At 43.5% G+C, this 19,410-nt stretch overlaps 1 pseudogene; it reads left to right on the forward strand.

Annotated features, from left to right (window-relative positions):
• Positions 1-9,363: 9,363 nt before the first annotated feature.
• LOC129023916 (uncharacterized protein CXorf49-like) lies at positions 9,364-18,644 on the forward strand (annotated as a pseudogene).
• Positions 18,645-19,410: the final 766 nt, after the last annotated feature.

Genomic DNA, 19,410 nt, shown 5'->3' on the forward strand with positions numbered 1-19,410 from the left:
ACCACAGATGACTGAGGAACCCTTCAGTCTTAAGTGAACACAGGCAGTAGCCTGGCAATAGTCTCTGTGGGCCTGCAGTGGTGGTGGCCACAGCAAGAGGCTTCTCTGCCTGTGGAAAGGGTAGGGAAGAGTGGGAAGGACTTTGTCTTGTGGATTGAGTGGCAGCTTAGCTGCAATAGTGTAGAGCACAAGGTAGATTTCTAAGGTTTTTAACTCTGGTCCCTGGCTCCCAGAGGGCATCTCTGGACCCACCTGGGATCTGGGGGAACTCGCCACCCTGAAGGGAAGGACACAGGCCTGGCTGGCTTTGCCACCTGCTGATTATAGAGTCTTAGGGCCTTGAGTGAACATAGGCAGTAGTCAGGTATTGGTTACAGCCAGGTAATGGGTGAGACCCAGTGCAGTGCTGGGTTCAGGTCTCCAATCAAATGACATAGAGTAGCTGAGTAAATATTTTAAAAAGACCCAATGATCTGTTTTCTATAAGAAGCACACATCAACTATAAAGACAAACATAAACTGAAAATAAAGGGAAGGAAAGAAATCTTCCATGCCAATGGAAACCAAAGAAAGAGAATCTGTAGCTATTCTTATATTAGACAAGATAGATTTCAAGACAAAGACTATAAGAAGAGATAAAGAAGGTCATTATATAATGATAAAGGTGTCAATTGAGCAAGAGAATACAACAATGGTAAATATACATGCACCCAACACTGGAGCACCCAGATATATAAAGCAAATATTACTAGAGCTAAAGAGAGGAATAGACCCCAATACAACAATAGCTGGAGACTTCAACATCCCACTTTCAGCATTAGAGAGATCTTCTAGACAGGAAATCAACAAACAAACATCACACTTAATCTGCACTATAGGGCAAATGGATGTAATAGATATTTATAGAACATTTCATCTAATGGCTGCAGAAAACACATTATTTTCCTCAGCACATGGATCATTCTTAAGGATAGACCAGGTGAGGTCACAAACTTAAAACGTTCAAAAATTGAAATAATGTCAGACATCTTCTCTGAGCACAATGGAATAAAACTAGAGATGAATAACTACAGGCATTTTAGAAACTATACAAATACATGGAAATTAAACAGCATGCTCCTGAATGGCCAATGGGTCAGTGAAGAAATTAAGAAGGAAATTTAAAATTTCTTGAAACGAATGATAATGAAAACACAATATACCCAAACTACGGGATACAGCAAAAGCAGTACTAAGAGAGAAGTGTATATCTAAAAGCACCTACATCAAAAAGGAACAAAAATGTCAAGAAGAACTAATACTAATCCTACTCAAACTATTCTGAAAAACAGAGGAAGAGGGGATACTTTCAAATTCATTCTACGAGGCCAGGATTGCCCTGATACCAACAAAATAGACAAAGACACATTAAAGAAACAATAAAGAAAGCTACAGGCCAATTTCTCTCATGAATATTGATGCAAAAATCTTCAGAAAATACTAGCAAACCGAATTCAACAATACATTGATAATTTGACTTCTTTCTTACTAATTTGGATTCCTTTTTTTCATATATATATATACATATTTATACTTTAAGTTCTGGGGTATATGTGCACAACATCCAGGTTTGTTACATAGGTATACTTGTGCCATGTTGGTTTGCTGCACCCATCAACTCGTCATCTACATTAGGTATTTCTCCTAATGCTATCCCTCCCCCAACCCCCACCCACCGACAGGCCCCGGTGTGTGATGTTCCCACCCTGAGTCTATGTGTTCTCATTGTTCAACTCCCACTTATGAGTGAGAACATGTGGTGTTTGTTTTTCTGTCCTTGTGATGGTTTGCTTAGAAGGATGGTTTCCAGCTTCATCCATGTCCCTGCAAAAGACATGAACTCATCCTTTTTTATGGCTGCATAGTATTCCATGGTGTATATGTGCCACATTTTCTTAATCCAGTCTATCATTGATGGACATTTGGGTTGGTTCCAAGTCCTTGCTATTGTGAATAGTGTGGCTGTAAACATACGTGTGCATGTGTCTTTATAGTAGCATGATTTCTAATCCTTTGAGTATATGTCCAGTAATGGGATTGCTAGGTCAAATGGTATTTCTAGTTCTAGATCCTCAAGGAATCACCACACTGTCTTCCACAATGGTTGAACTAATTTACACTCCCACTAAAAGTGTAAAAGCGTTCCTATTTCTCCACATCCTCTCCAGCACCTGTTGTTTCCTGACTTTTTAAGGATCGCCATTCTAACTGGCGTGAGATGTTATCTCATTGTGGTTTTCATTTGCGTTTCTCTGATGACCAGTGATGATGAGCAATTTTCCATGTGTCTGTTGGCTGCATAAATGTCTTCTTTTGGGAAGTGTCTGTTCATATCCTTTCCCTACTTTTTGATGGGGTTGTTTGTTTTTTTCTTGTAAATTTGCTTAATTTCTTTGTAGATTCTGGATATTAGCCCTTTGTCAGATGGGTAGATTGCAAAGATTTTCTCCCATTCTATAGGTTGCCTGTTCACTCTGATGATAGTTTCTTTTGCTGTGCAGAAGCTCTTTAGTTTAATTAGATCCCATTTGTCTATTTTGGCTTTTGTTACCGTTGCTTTTGGTGTTTTAATCATGAAGTCTTTGCCCATGCCTATGTCCTGAATGGTATTGCCTAGGTTTTCTTCTAGGGTTTTTATGGTGTTAGGTATTATGTTTAAGTCTTTAATCTATCTTGAGTTAATTTTTGTATACAGTGTAAGGAAGGGATCCACTTTCAGCTTTCTACATATGGCTAACCAGTTTTCCCAGCACCATTTATTAAATAGGGAATCCTTTCCCCATACAAGAGGTACAAAGATGAGCTGGTACCATTCCTTCTGAAACCATTTCAATCAATAGAAAAAGAGGGAATCCTCTCTAACTTATTTTATGAGGCTAGTATCATTCTGATACCAAAGCCTGGTAGAGACACAACAAAAAAAGAGAATTTTAGGCCAATATCCTTGATGAACATCTATGCTAAAATCCTCAATAAAATACTAGCAAACCGAATCCAGCAGCACATCAAAAAGCTTATCCACCACAATCATGTCGGCTTCCTCTCTGGGATGCAAGGCTGGTTCAACGTACACAAAGCAATGAACGTAATCCATCACATAAACAGAACCAAAGATAAAAACCACATGATTATCTCAATAGATGCAGAAAAGGCCTTTGACAAAATTCAACAACGCTTCATGCTAAAAACTCTCAATAAACTAGGTATTGATTGAACATATCTCAAAATAATAAGGGCTATTTATGACAAACCAACAGCCAATATCATACTGAATGGGCAAAAACTGGAAGCATTCCCTTTGAAAACTGGCACAAGACAAAGATGCCCTCTCTCACCACTTCTATTCAACATAGTGTTGGAAGTTCTGGCTAGGGCAATCAGGCAAGAGAAAGAAATAAAGGGTATTCAATTAGGAAAAAAGGAAGTCAAATTGTCTCTGTTTGCAGATGACATGATTGTATATTTAGAAAACCCCATCATCTCAGCCCAAAATCTCCTTAAGCTGATAAGCAACTTCAGCAAAGTCTCAGGATACAAAATCAGTGTGCAAAAATCAAGCATTCCTATACACCAATATAGACAAACAGAGAGCCAAATCATGAATGAACTCCCATTCACAATTACTACAAAGAGAATAAAATACCTAGGAATCCAACTTACAAGGGATGTGAAGGACCTCTTCAAGGAGAACTACAAACCAGTGCTCAACGAAATAAAAGAGGACACGAACAAATGGAATAACACTCCATGCTCATGGATAGGAAGAATCAATATCGTGAAAATGGCCATACTGCCAAAAGTAATTTATAGCTTCAATGCTATCCCCATCAAGCTACCACTGGCTTTCTTCACAGAATTGGAAAAAACTACGTTAACATTCATATGGAACCAAAAAAGAGCCCACATAGCCAAGACAGCCCTAAGCAAAAAGAACAAAGCTGGAGGCATTATGCTACCTGGCTTCAAACTATACTACAAGGCTACGGTAACCAAAACAGCATGGTCCTGGTACCAAAACAGATATATAGACCAGTGGAACAGAACAGAGGCCTCAGAAACAACACCACACATCTACAACCATCTGATCTTTGGATGCCTTCTATTTCTTTCTCTTGTCTGACTGCTCTAGGTAGGACTTCCAGTACCATGTTGAAAAAAAAGGGGTGAATGTGGTCATCTTGTTGTGTTCCAAATCTTAGAGGAAAGGTGTTCAGTCATCATCACGACCAAGTGGGATTTATCCCTGGGATCCAAGGACGGTTCAACATATGCAAATCAATCAATGTGAAACACTATATCAACAGAATGAAGGATAACAACCATATGATCATTTCAATTGATGCTGTAAAAAGCATTTGATAAAATTCAAAATTCCTTTACGGTGAAAGCCCTCACAAAACTGAGTATAAAAGGAACATACAGATCCCCAGCTCTCCCTCACACCTCACTACCCTTTCCACCCTCTAGTGATTATCCTTCCACTTGTTTGCAGATGACATGATCTTGTATTTGCAAAAACCTAAAGACTCCACCAATAAACTGTTTGAACTGATGAACAAATTTGCATTAAGTTGCAGGATACAAAATCAACACACATAAATCAATAGCATTTCTATATGCCAACAGTGAACACTCTGAAAAATAAATCAAGAATGTAAATTCATTCACAACAGCTACAAATAAAATAAAATACCTAAAGGATTTGCTATTTATTCCAGTCTCCTCTGTCTGGCTTGTTTGGATCTTTATGTTTGCTTAGAGATTCTGTGTAATTTACCTATTGAACGTCTTATTTTTTTCTGCTAGGCCACTGCCTCCTTTACAGCATTAGATGGTGCCTTAAGCCCATTTGCTTTGTCTCAAGCAAATGAACAGAGTGCTGCCCATCCAGAATGGTGGAGGTCCCAAAGATGGTATCTTGGCAGTGTAGAAAAGATGGCTAAGGGTCCGAGTCCAGGAGGCCTGTGGAACATACCACCTACAGTGTGACGCTGCTGAACAGCCACTCTGATTTGGCATCTCCTTTGGCTGAGTTACAGAGCAGTTTCCTGGGTTGAGGACGATAGTTCTGCCTCCCCGTTTTGTCTCTGACTGTCCTCAGGGACATTTCTCCCCTCAGGCACTCACGATGCTTCCCGTGGGTTGAGTCAGGAACAGGTCTCCTGCCAGGGAACCCAAGAGGGTACGGAAGCTGACCATTCACCTCAATATCACTTCTTCCAGTGTAGAAACCATGACTCAAGGGAAATTTTCCGCACACGTGGTGCCAAGCAGATTCAGGGGGAGAGTGTTGCAGATATGGAAATCCAATTCTCTTTTTGTTTGCTTGGAGTGTTTTCATTTCTCTGTGGCCCTGAGAACTGACTCATCCTCACAGTTGAGTTCAGGGATATTGCAAGTGATAATCTTGGCGTCGTATATTTGTTTTTGTTTTTCTGTGAGGTGGAGTGAAGCCAGCTTCCACCTATGCCACCATTTTGGAACCAGAAACCAAAACTTCTTTCACTGTGTTTTTTTAAGATACTACAATTTTTAAGTGCCATCATTTAAATTTCACTTAAATTAGGCAGATTGCATTATTCATTCCTGTAAGCATAGAAACATAGTAACACTAAAAGATATTGAACACATTTTACAATTGTCTGGCTATATTATATAAATGTGGTAAGCAACTTTTGTAGAGATAGTACGTGTGTGATAATGTAATATTCTTTTCCAAGTTTGGACTTGGAATAAACTTTTTATTTTTATTTTTTTATTTGAGATGGAGTCTCACTCTGTCGTCCAGGCTGGAGTGCAGTGGTGCGATCTCAGCTCACCCCAACCTCTGCTTCCTGGGTTCAAGTGGTTCTTTTGCCTCAGTCTCCCAAGTAGCTGGGGTTACAGGCACCTGCCACCACGGCCCCCTAATTTTTGTATTTTTAGTAGAGGCTAGGTTTCACCATCTTGGCCAGGCTGGTTTTGAACTCCTGACCTCAGGTGATCCACCCGCCTCGGCTTCCCAAAGTGCTGGGATTACAGGCGTGAGCCACCAAGCCCAGCCAAATAAACTTTTTAATTATTTAAAAACACATTTACTGAATAACATGATGGGTTTTTGTATAATGTATTTGGTTTTGTAAATATGTATTTCCTGATGTGATTTTTGTGAGAAACGCTAAATCTTTTATAAATCATATTCTCACAAAATTGCCATGAGCTAAATAATAGTTTGTGGGTGATTTGCATCGTACAACAACTGTGAGACTTTTAGAATTATAAAAGTATTTATTAACTTTTAGTGTGTTGTTTAAACAAATTATTGGAACATACTAAAGATACGAGTAGGATTTTTCTGAGTATTTCAGACGTGTACTCAGGCTAGCTTTCCTGTCTTTTTCAAAACAAAATAGTGTCTTTTCTCTCAAAATAAATAAATCTGTTTTCTTGTTACAAAGAAGTTTACAATTTTAACTATTGTTAAGCATACAGTTTAGTAGTATTAACTACATCCCCATTGCTGTACAACCGTCACCACTATCTCTACAAGTTGTTTCATCTTCCCAATCAGAAACTACGTACCCATGAAATAACCCCCCATTTTCTCTTCCCCCACTCAGATGCTGGAACACAGCATTCTACTTTCTGTTGATATGAATTTGATTACTCTAGGTATCTCATATAAATGGAATCACACAGTATTTTTTTTATAATTTTTGCCTTTTGATCCATCCTATTCTCTGCAACCTCGTTGAATTTGTGTATTAACTTGCTCATTAGCTTTAGTAATGGTTTTGAAGATTCTTTCAGGTTTTCTATGTATAGAATTGTGTCATCTGTGAATAGAGATAATTTTACATCTCCCTTACTAGTTTGAACGCCCTTTGGTATTTTTTCTTGCCTAATTTCTCTGGATAGAACTTTTTTGATTGTGGTAAAAAGTAACATAAAACATACCATCATAATCATTTTTAAGTATACAGTACAGTAGTGTTACCTATGTGAATGTTATTGTGCAACTGATCTCTAGAACATTTTCATCCTGCAAAATTGATTTACATCCACTGAACAACTCCCCTTTCCCCTGCTCTCTGCAGCCCCTGGCAATCACCCTTTTACTTTTTGTTTCTAAGAGTTTGACTTTTAAAAATACCTCATATAAGTACAATCATGCAATGTTTTTCTTTTTGTGACTGGCTTATCTCACTTAGCATAATGTTCTGAAGATTCATTCATGTTGTATCATATGACAGGATTTCCTTTTTTAAAGGCCAAATAATATTTCATTGGATGTATATGCCACCTTGTAAAAATCCATGCATCCATTCATGGAGAGTCAGGTTTTTTCTACCTCCTGGCTATTGTGAATAATACTGCCATAAATATGGGTGTGCAAATATGTATTCAAGATCCTTTTTCTGGTCTTTTGGATATATACCCAGAAGTCGGACTGATGGATCATATTAAGTAATTCTATTTTTCAATTTTGGAGAAATTCCCATACTGTTTTTAATAATGGGTGCACCATCCCCAGTAGTGTACAAGGATTCCAGTTTCTGGGGTTTTATTTTTTCTTAATAGTGGCCATTCCAACAAGCATGAGGTGATACTGTGGTTCTCATTTGTATTTCCCTGATGATTAGTATCTTAGTCAATTCAGGCTGCTATAACAAAGTACCACAGACTGGGTGGCTTAAAGAACAAATGTTTATTTCCCACAGTTCTGCAGACTGGGAAGCTCAAGATAAAGGTGCTGGCAGATTCAGTGTCTGATGACGGCCCTCTTCATGATGCATGAGGAGCACCGGGCTCACAGAAGAGCTGCAAGCCTCTGTTCCACACAAAGAGCTAGCACCCGATAGAAACATGGGCAGGGAGGCACACAGTCAGGAAGCAGGGGTTTTAGGTTTGTTTCTGCTAGTGCTGTGAAAAACACCATTGTCGATTTCCTAGGGACTCACTGCATTGAATGTGTAATGGCTTTGTGTACACCTATGTGTTAACCGTCTTCCCGTCCATGAACACGGGATGTGTCTGCATTTATTGGTCTTCTGCGTGTTTCATCAGTGTTTGATCGGTTTCGGTGTGCACACCTTTCACCTCCCTGAATAAACGTATTCCAAGGGTTTTATTCTTGTCCTGGTATTCTAAATATGTTGGTTTCCTGGGTGTCTTTTTCGCATAGTTTGTCGTTCGGGCATAGAAAAGCGAGTGATTTTCACATGTTGCTTTTGCACGCTGTAACTTTGCTGACTTTGTTTATTGGTTTTGACTGTTTTTCGGTGCAGTGTATATCAGGGTTTTCTCTAGGTGAGATCATGTCATCTGCAAGCCGAGAAAATTGAGCTTCTTAGTTTCCAATTTGAATCCTTTTTATTTCTTTTCTTAAAATAGGTGATCAAATCGGCACGTGGCTGTGCCCATGAGGGTTGTTTGGCATGTGGGTGTGCTGGTTTGGCAGGCCAGAAATTTTTATTTCTAAGAGTTTGTCCCACTCCACACCCTCCTAGGTTTAGAATTGAAAAAATACCTCTTGTTTAAGGTAGATCCCAGCCCTGCTTTTATGCGTTGGATCCTTCATGGATCCTTCACCACTGCCTTCACTATGTGAATCAGCCCTTTCTCCCTCAAGGAAGAGCATCCCCGATTAATTTGATTCCCAAGTGGGAGCATACATGGGCACCAGGCCATATGCGTGCGTGCATGCGTGCACGAACCACACGCGCACACACACACACAGGACACACAACCACGTCGATTTGATCATGTATTGTAAGAAAAAGAAATAAAAGGGGCCAAATTAGACAGTAAGAAGCTCAATTATCTCTGCTTGCTGATGGCATGATGTCACATAGAGAAAACCCTGATGTGCACTGCACCAAAAAACGATCAAAACCAATAGGCAAAGTCAGCAAAGTTGCGGAATGGAAAAGCAACATGCGAAAATCTCTCGCTTTTCTATGCCTGAACAACAAACTATCCGAAAAAAGACACCCGGGAAACCAACGTATTTAGAATATCAGGCCAAGAATAAAACCCTTGGAATACGTTTATTCAGAGAGGTGAAAGGTGTGCACACTGAAACCGATCAAACACTGATGAAACACGCAGAAGACCAAAAAATGGAGACACATCCCGTGTTCACGGACGGGAAGATGGTTAACATGTAGGTGCTACCCAAAGCTGTTACACGTTCAATGCAGTGAGTCCCTAGGAAATCGACAATGGTGTTTTTCACAGCACTAGCAGAAACAAACCTAAAACCCCTGCTTCTTGACGGTGAGCATCCATGTGAGCCTTGACTGTGAGCTACCCAAAGCTGTTACAGGTAAAACGCGGTGAGTCATGCCACCGGCCAGCATCCAGGGACACCCGTCCCTAGAAGGCATCGCTGCCAAAGGGTCCGCTGACATTGGGGCGGACCTGGAGGTCGGTCCCAGTGGGAGAGGTGTGCTGGGCCCCAGCCCGGGGAAATGGCAGCAGAGGAACTCCATCGGCCCTCTCCACCTCACTGGTCCTGGGACAGGCCCAGCCTGAGAGAACCCGGAAAGGGGCTTGAAGAGCAGACGCAGCATCTGCGTGGATCCCCAGCAGCCCTCCGAGGAAGGGCTCGCATGGCTGTCTACCCAAGACTCTGATTCCGCAGATGAGAGCAGCGACTTACCGGTGATTAGGGTGATCATTTTCACCAAAGGAGGAAGCCAGGCCAAGCCCGGAAGCCCCAAGAAGCCAGCAGACACTTGCAGACGCCCCAGTTTCCACCGCAGGGAGAGTTACCTTCAGGTTCAGGGACCTCTCCTGACCTCTCCTCCCCGCAGACTCACCCCAGCCATGGAGAGGCCAGCCGTGGGAGAGCTGGACACGTCTTCCTTGAAGAAAATGCAGAGCATGGTGTGGGGAAAGAGGGGGGTCAGGCCCAGCTGCTCAGGAGCTGCCGTTACAGGGCCCCTACCCCGGGGCACTCTGGGAAGGAAGGTGGCCCAGGAGAAGAAATCCCTAGAGGGTGCACCAAAACTGGCCCTGCGGGGAGCCTTTCCTGCCTGGGGGCAGAGACTTTCAGCATTTCCACCTGATCCGGCCAGCTTCCTGCCAGTGTCTAGTGTGGGGCTCCTGGGGAAGTCCGTGAGACCCAAGGAGCCCAAGCATAGCAGCCCTGGGAAGAAACTTGAAGGAAGACCAGGGAGTCCCAGGCTGCGGCCAGAGAAGATAATGACCCAAATAGAGATGAGGTCCCAAGGGCCCAAGTAAGTAGGTTCTCTTCGCTCACTCCTCCTTCTCCTCCTTGCTCTCCTCCTCCTCTGTCTCCTCTGTCTCCCCCCACCCACCTCTCTTCCAGCACCCACCTCTTTGCCCATGCCCTCTCTATCCCTTGCTCACAGGTTGTCATCAGGAGCCCAGGGACACTAGGATGACCGATTGGGGTCCTCCTCATAGGGGCACACATTAAAGGGAGCACTTGGTGTGTGCCAGGCCCGGCTCTGGACAATCTGCAGTTGTCCAGACTCCGCCCCTAGAGAGGAGCTGGGATGGAAGACAGGGCTGGCAGCTGGTTTGGATCAGGGGACTCCTTAATGTGTGGGGCACAAAACTTGAGGTCTAGACTAATCAACTTCCCAATTCTTCCTTCCCTAGCTATTAGGCAAGCTCTCCTGTCTTGGAGCTGACTGAGGGAGAAAGTGCTAACGAGATTAGTCTGGAGTCTCCACCTTAACACAACCCCTCCTCACTTGTCCTACTGCCAGCCTCCACTGCCAGCCCAACTCAGAACTTTCTGTTTTAGCTTCCCAAAGAGAAGCCCCAGCTGATTTCCCTGTCTGTGAGTTGTGGAGAATGCAGCAGTGGCAACTCCACCATCAGAACTCCCCAAGTTCCAGGAACCTCACACCCCTTAGCATTGAGCCTGAGATGCCTTGTGTCCTGACGCCGTGCATTCTCCAGTGAGTCTTGCGGGTTTGATAGGCTTGGAGGGGAGAGGGGTTGGGAGTGAAACCTCTGGCTCTGTCGCTTCTGGAAGCTCAGCCTTGTTCCCGAGCTTCCCTACCCACCCAGGCAGCTGTCCCACGGGAAATGCAGGGTTGACGGGGCTAGCCTGAAGGCACATCTCCGTCTCTGAGTGGGATTTGAGCAGTGGGGGGTGATTTGGAGCCCCACCGCAAACTCCAACTCTGGAAGGAGACTTTCAGCAGTACTGGGCCCTTTTCTGTTAAGTCCTGCTCAGCCACACTGCTCCTCCCAGGGCCTGCCTGTGGCTGCCCTGCTGTTGGCATCCTACTGGGAGCCACAATGCTAGTGGGCCACAGGTACAGATGGGCTCACACTGGGGAACAGGGAAGACAGTCCCAGAGAGAGGGTTGGAGCTGCTGGGCAGAGCAGGGGCAACATGTTGCCAGCACAGGGTAATGCTGCCTCACATTAGACCCTGCTAGGCCCTTTCCACCTCACTCAGAGGCTTAGAAGCTGGATTTTGTGTTTTCTTTCAGGTGACCAGCAGCTGCCTGTCCATCCCCCAAGACTGGAAAGGCGGCGGCAGCCCCCAGGAGCCCAGGGCTGTCCTCAGGTAATGTTTTGTGTAGATCATAGTAATCCAGGTCCACACTAGATGGTGGGATCCATGTCCAGGTTAAACTGATTTCTGTGTCTCTCCCACCTCCAACTTCCGTACCCCGTGGAGAGTGGATGCCTCCTTTCCATTGAGGGTTCTGTGCCAACCCACCTCACCACCGGGCTGCAGGCCATGGGGGCTGTAAAGGCTGGGGGAGACAGGGAGGATGGTGAGAGAGCAGGCCAGAAGGAACTAACCGTTTCTCCTCCTCCAGTGTCTGCTGGTCTAGTGCATCCTGCTGCAGAGGAAAACTGAGGACCTGAGGGGAGGTTCCAAGATAGCCAAATAGGAACAGCTCCAGTCTACAGCTCCCAGAATGAATGATGCAGAAGATGGGTGATTTCTGCATTTCCAACTGAGGTACTGGGTTCATCTCACTGGGGCTTGTCGGACAGTGGGTGCAGCCCATGGAGCAGGGTGGGGCATCACCTCACCCGGGAATCGCAAGGGGTCAGGGAATTCCCTTTCCTAGCCAAGGGAAGCCATGACAGATGGTACCTGGAAAATCGGGACAATCCCACCCTAGTACTGCGCTTTTCCAAAAGTCTTAGCAAACAGCACACCAGGAGATTATATCCCACGCCTGGCTCAGAGGGTCCCACGCCCATGGAAACTCACTCACTGCTAGCACAGCAGTCTGAGATCCAACTGCAGGAGGCTGGGGGAGGGGCATCCACCATTGCTGAGGCTTGAGTAGGTAAACAAAGCAGCTGGGAAGCTTGAACTTGGTGGAGCCCACCACAGCTCAAGGAGACCTGCCTGCCTCTGTAGACTCCACCTCTGGGGGAAGGGCATAGCTGAACAAAAGGCAGCAGAAACTTCTGCAGACTTAAAAGTCCCTGTCTGACAGCTTTGAAGGAGTAGTGGTTCTCCCAGCATGGAGTTTGAGATCTGAGAATGAACAGACTGCCTCCTCAAGTGGGTCCCTGACCCCTGAGTAGCCTAACTGGGAGACACCTCCCAGTAGGGGCTGACTGACAACTCATAAAGCCAGGTGCCCCTCTAAGACGAAGCTTCTAGGGGAAGGATCAGACAGCAACATTTGCTGTTCTGCAATATTTGCTGTTCTGCAGCTTCTGCTGGTGATACCCAGGCAAACAGGGTCTGGAGTGGACCTCCAGCAAACTCCAACAGACTTGCAGCTGAGGGTCCTGCCTGTTAGAAGGAAAACTAACAAACAGAAAGGACATCTACACCAAAACCCCATCTGTACGTCACTGTCATCAAAGACCAAAGGTAGATAAAACCACAAAGATGGGGAGAAACCAGGACAGAAAAGCTGAAAATTCTAAAAATCAGAGCACCTCTTCTCCTCCAAAGGAACGCAGCTCCTCGCCAGCAACGGAACAAAGCTGGATGGAGAATGACTTTGAAGAGTTGAGAGAAGAAGGCTTCAGATGATTGGTAATAACAAACTTCTTTGAGCTAAAGGAGGATGTTCGAGCCCATCACAAAGAAGCTAAAAACCTTGAAAAATGATTAGACAAATGGCTAACTAGAATAAACAGTGTAGAGAAGTCCTTAAACAACCTGATGGAGCTGAAAACCATGGCACGGGAACTGCAGGATGCATGCACAAGTTTCAGCAGCTGATTTGATCAAGTGGAAGAAAGGGTATCAGTGATTGAAGACAAAATGAATGAAATGAAGCAAGAAGAGAAGTTTAGAGAAAAAAGAGTAAAAAGAAATGAACAAAGCCTCCAAGAAATATGGGACTATGTGAAAAGACCAAATCTACATCTGATTGGTGGACCTCAAAGTGACGGGGAGAATGGAACCCAGTTGGAAAACACTCTTCAGGATATTATCCAGGAGAACTTCCAAACCTAGCAAGGCAGGCCAACATTCAAATTCAGGAAATACAGAGAACACCACAAAGATACTCCTCGAGAAGAGCAACCCCAAGACACATAATTGTCAGATTCACCAAAGTTGAAATGAAGGAAAAAATGTTAAGGGCAGCCAGAGAGAGAGGTTGGGTTACCCACAAAATGAAGCCCATCAGACTAATAGCGGATCTCTCGGCAGAAACTCTACAAGCCAGAAGAGAGTGGGGGCCAATATTCAAAGAAAAGAGTTTTCAACCAGAATTTCATATCCAGCCAAACTAAGCTTCATAAATGAAGGAGAAATAAAATCCTTTACAGACAAACAAATGCTGAGAGATTTTGTCACCACCAGGCCTGCCTTACAAGAGCTCCTGAAGGAAGCACTAAACATGGAAAGGAACAACTGGTACCAGCCATTGCAAAAACATGCCAAATTGTAAAGACCATCGATGCTAGAAAGAAAGTGCATCAACTAACAAGCAAAATAACCAGCTAACATCATAATGACAGGATCAAATTCACACATAACAATATTAACCTTAAATGTAAATGGGCTAAATACTCCAATTAAAAGACACAGACTGGTAAATTGGATAAAGAGTCAAGACCCATCAGTGTGCTGCATTCAGGAGACCCATCTCATGTGCAGAGATACACATAGGCTCAAAATTAATGGATGGAGGAAGATCTACATAGCAAATGGAGAACAAAACAAAACAAAAGAAGCAGGGGTTGCAATCCTGGTCTCTGATAAAACACATCTGAAACCAACAAAGATCAAAAGAGACAAAGAAGGCCATTACATAATGGTAAAGGGATCAATTCAACAAGAAGAGCTAACTATCCTAAATATATATGCACCCAGTACAGGAGCACCCAGATGCACAAAGCAAGCCCTTAGAGACCTACAAAGAGACTTAGACTCCCACACAATGATAATGGGAGGCTTTAACACCCTACCATCAACATTAGACAGATCAACGAGACAGAAAGTTAACAAGGATAACAAAGGAATTGAACTCAGCTCTGCACCAAGTGGACCTAATAGACATCTACAGAACTCTCCACCCCAAATCAACAGAATATACATTCTTCTCAGCACCACACCACACTTATTCCAAAATTGACCACATAGCTGGAAGTAAAGCACTCCTCAGCAAATGTAAAAGAATAGAAATTATAACAAACTGTCTCTCAGACCACAGTGCAATCAAACTAGAACTCAGGATTAAGAAACTCACTCAAAACTGCTCAACTACATGCAAACTGAACAAACTGCTCCTGAATGACTACTGGGTACATAACGAAATGAAGGCAGAAATAAAGATGTTCTTTGAAACCAACGAGAACAAAGAAACAACATACCAGAATCTCTGGGACACATTCAAAGCAGTGTGTAGAGGGAAATTTATAGCACTAAATACCCACAGGAGAAAGCAGGAAAGATCTAAAATTGACACCCTAACATCACAATTAAAAGAACTAGAGAAGCAAGAGCAAACATATTCAAAAGCTAGCAGAAGGCAAGAAATAAGATCAGAGCAGAACTGAAGGGGGTAGAGACACAAAAAACCCTTCAAAAAATCAATGAATCCAGGAGCTGGTTTTTTGAAAAGATCAACAAAATTGATAGACCATTAGGAAGACTAATAAAGAAGAAAAGAGAGAAAAATCAAATAGACGCAATAAAAAATGATAAAGGAGATATCACCACCGATCCCACAGAAATACAAACTACCATCAGAGAATACTATAAACACCTCTACAAAATAAACTAGAAAATCTAGAAGAAATGGATACATTCCTGGACACATACATCCTCCCAAGACTACACCAGGAAGAAGTTGAATCTCTGAATAGACCAATAACAGGCTCTGAAATTGAGGCAATAATTAATAGCCTACCAAACAAAAAAAGTCTAGGACCAGAGGGATTCACAGCCGAATTCTACCAGAGGTACAGAGAGGAGCTGGTACCATTCCTTCTGAAACTTCCAATCAATAGAAAAAGAGGGAATCCTCCCTAACTCATTTTATGAGGCCAGCATCATCCTGATACAGCCTGGTCTCAGAGATGCAACAAAAAAAGAGAATTTTAGACCAATATCTCTGACGAACATTGATGCAAAAATCCTCAATAAAATACTGGCAACCTGAATCCAGCAGTACATCAAAAAGCTTATCCACCACAATCAAGTTGGCTTCATCCCTGGGATGCAAGGCTAATTCAACATTCCAAGTCAATAAACGTAATCCATCATATAAACAGAATCAAAAACAAAAACCACATGATTATCTCAATAGATGCAGAAAAGGTCTTCAACAAAATTCAACAGCCCTTCATGCTAAAAACTCTCAATAAACTAGGTATTGATGGGATGTATCTCAAAATAATATTTATTATTTTATTCATAAAATAAATAAAATATTTATTTTATTTGTGACAAACCCACAGCCAATATCATACTGAATGGGCAAAAACTGGAAGCATTCCTTCAAAAACTGGCACAAGACTGGGATGCCCTCTCTCACCACTCCTATTCAACATAGTGTTGGAAGTTCTGGCCAGGGCAATTGGGCAGGAGAAAGAAATAAAGGGTATTCAATTAGGAAAAGAGGAAGTCAAATTGTCCCTGTTTGCAGATGACATGATTGTATATTTAGAAAACCCCATCATCTCTGCCTAAAATCTCCTTAAGCTGATAAGCAACTTCAGCAAAGTCTCAGGATGCAAAATCAATGTGCAAAAATCACAAGCATTCCTATACAACAAGAACACACAGAGAGCCAAATCATGAGTGAACTCCCATTCACAATTACTACAAAGAGAATAAAATACCTAGGAATTTGACTTACAAGGGATGTGAAGGACCTCTTTAAGCAGAACTAAAAACCACTACTCAATGAAATAAAAGAGGACACAAACAAATGGAAGAACATTCCATGCTCATGGATAGGAAGAATCAATATCATGAAAATGGCCATACTGCCCAAGGTAATTTATAGATTCAACGCCATCCCCATCAAGCTACCAATGACTTTTTTCACAGAATTGGAAAAAAACTACTTTAAAGTTCATATGGAACCAAAAAAGAGCCTGCATTGCCAAGACAATCCTAAGCCAAAAGAACAAAGCTGGAGGCATCATGCTACCTGACTTCAAACTATACTAAAAGGCTACAGTAACCAAAACAGCATGGAACTGCTACCAAAACAGAGATATAGACCAATGGAACAGAACAGAGCCCTCAGAAATAACACCACACATCTACAACCATTTGATCTTTGACAAACCTGACAAAAACAAGAAATGGGGAAAGGATTCCCTATTCAATAAATGGTGCTGGGAAAACTGGCTAGCCATATGGAGAAAGCTGAAACTGGATCCCTTCCTTACACCTTATACAAAAATTAATTCAAGATGGATTAAAGACTTAAATGTTAGATCTAAAACCATAAAAACCCTAGAAGAAAACCTAGGCAATATCATTCAGGCCATAGGCATGGGCAAGGACTTCATGACTAAAACACCAAAAGCAATGGCAACAAAAGCCAAAATTGATAAATAGGATCTAATTAAACTAAAGAGCTTCTGCACAGCAAACGAAACTACCATCAGAGTGAACAGGCAACCTACAGAATGGGAGAAAATTTTTACAATCTACCCATCTGACAAAGGGCTAATATCCAGAATCTACAAAGAACTCAAACAAATTTACAAGAAAAAATGAAACAACCCCATCAAAAAGTGGGCAAAGGATATGAACAGACACTTCTCAAAAGAATACATTTATGCAGCCAACAGAAAGATGAAAAAATGCTCATCATCACTGGCCATCAGGAAAATGCAAATCAACACCACAATTAGATACCATCTCACACCAGTTAGAATGGCAATCATTAAAAAGTCAGGAAACAACAGGTGCTGCAGAGGATGTGGAGAAATAGGAACACTTTTAAACTGTTGGTGGGACTGTAAACTAGTTCAACTATTGTGGAAGACAGTGTGGCAATCCCTCAAGGATCTAGAACTAGAAATACCATTTGACCAAGTGATCCCATAACTGGGTATATATCCAAAGGATTATAAATCATGCTGCTATAAAGACACATGCACATGTTGTTTATTGCGGCACTATTCACAATAGCAAAGACTTGGAACCAACCCAAATGTCCAACAAGGATAGACTGGATTAAGAAAATGTGGCACATATACACCATGGAATACCATGCAGCCATAAAAAATGATGAGTTCATGTCCTTTGTAGGGACATGGATGAAGCTGGAAACCATCATTCTGAGCAAACTATCACAAGGACAGAAAACCAAACACCGCATGTTCTCACTCGTAGGTGGGAATTGAACAATGAGAACACTTGGACACAGGGTGGGGAACATCACACACCGGGGCCTGTAGTGGTGTCAGGGAGTGGGGAGGGATAGCATTAGGAGATATAACTAATGTAAATGACGAGTTAATGGGTGCAGTACACCAACATGGCACGTGTATACATATGTAACAAACCTGCACGTTGTGCACATGTACCCTAGAACTTAAAGTATAATAATAATTTAAAAAACTGAGGACCTTAGAGACCAACTAGGTATAATGGAACCATGGCTGGGGCAGGGATTGACAGCAGTGTCTTACTGCAGGTGCCAGGGCAAGTGTGGGCTGCAGGTGCAGGCAACATCACTAGGACTGACTCCTCTGGGGAAGAGAACCAAGGAAAGCCTGGCCCTGGAGCCTTCTGTGCCTTTCCAGCTAGGGGTGTGCACAGACAGCAATGTGTCATCTGAACTCCATGTACACTTTGTCCACGAGTCCCAGAGATCTCCTTCGCTTAGGACGGTTAGAGACACTGCATGTGTTTTCCTTTAACCGCTGCCTGGTATGGCTTGTACTGTGTTCACTTGCTGGCTGACTTATCTGTCTTTGAAACACGTTCTGAACAGTTCTGGGATGGCCCAACACCTGAGAACCACTTTCCCACTTACAAGGCATTTCCACATTTAATTCAGGTGACAGGTGGATGAGTCAGTCCCAGGGCTGGTGGGGTTTCGGGTTGCAAGGCTAGGTGGTTCCCCATGGGGGCAGGGGGTGGGATTCTGTTTCCTTGGGTCTGGAGTGCCCAGTTCTGCCTCTCTGTTTCAGCGGCCATGCAGTTCCTCACTGACAAGTTCCAGGACCTTTGAAGTGAGTGTTGCACACATTATGCACCTTCCCACAGTCCTGGTAGCTTAAGAGGGCGTGAGCTGGCCCTGGTTGGGGGCCGGTCCCTGAGCTGCTCTGTTTCACAGGTTGGAGCCAGCGTCTTCCTACAAGATGAGCAGCTGGTACCTTTGGAGCTCCGGAGCTGCAGCCAAACGGGTTCCCTCCATATCCTCTTCAGCCAGGGCTTCTGCTGTTCTGCTGCATTTGCCCCCTTCCCAAAGCAGTTTCCAATAAAGTCGTTCTCATATTCTGTGGTATGTGGTCTGCCCTCTGATTGTTGGGAGTGTTGGGGGGTGCAGGGTGTTGCTGTGTTCCCTGGCCCTTGAAGAGCAGTTACCCTAGTGCTGTGTGGTGAGCTCACTCCTGGGGGGCGCCTGAGCCGGCCTCTGAGCAGCAGCCCTGTACTCGGGCTCACCATAGTGCCCTGGGCCTAGGTGCTTTGGTGGCCCTGCCTGGCCACAGCAACATTTTTTGCCTTTCCCCGGCACACCTTGCTCATGATCCGTCCTCTTCTCCTCCTACTTTGGGGTCTCACAGGTCCCCTTCAGCACTATTCTCCCTCTCCTTCAGCAGGAACTGATGGCCTCCTTCCAGAACCCCGCTCTCTCTCACCTTTCCTCCTGCAATTCACTGTCATGGTTCTGCCCTGTCACTGTCCTTTCCATCACGAACATCCTTGCTTTCCCCTGTGGCTTGACGCCGGAGGCCTTACCTGTAGGGTTGCTTCTGTGCTGTTGAGCACGACAG

Source organism: Pongo pygmaeus, chromosome X (genome assembly GCF_028885625.2).
Source record: "Pongo pygmaeus isolate AG05252 chromosome X, NHGRI_mPonPyg2-v2.0_pri, whole genome shotgun sequence".
NCBI classification, from domain to species: Eukaryota; Metazoa; Chordata; class Mammalia; order Primates; family Hominidae; genus Pongo; species Pongo pygmaeus.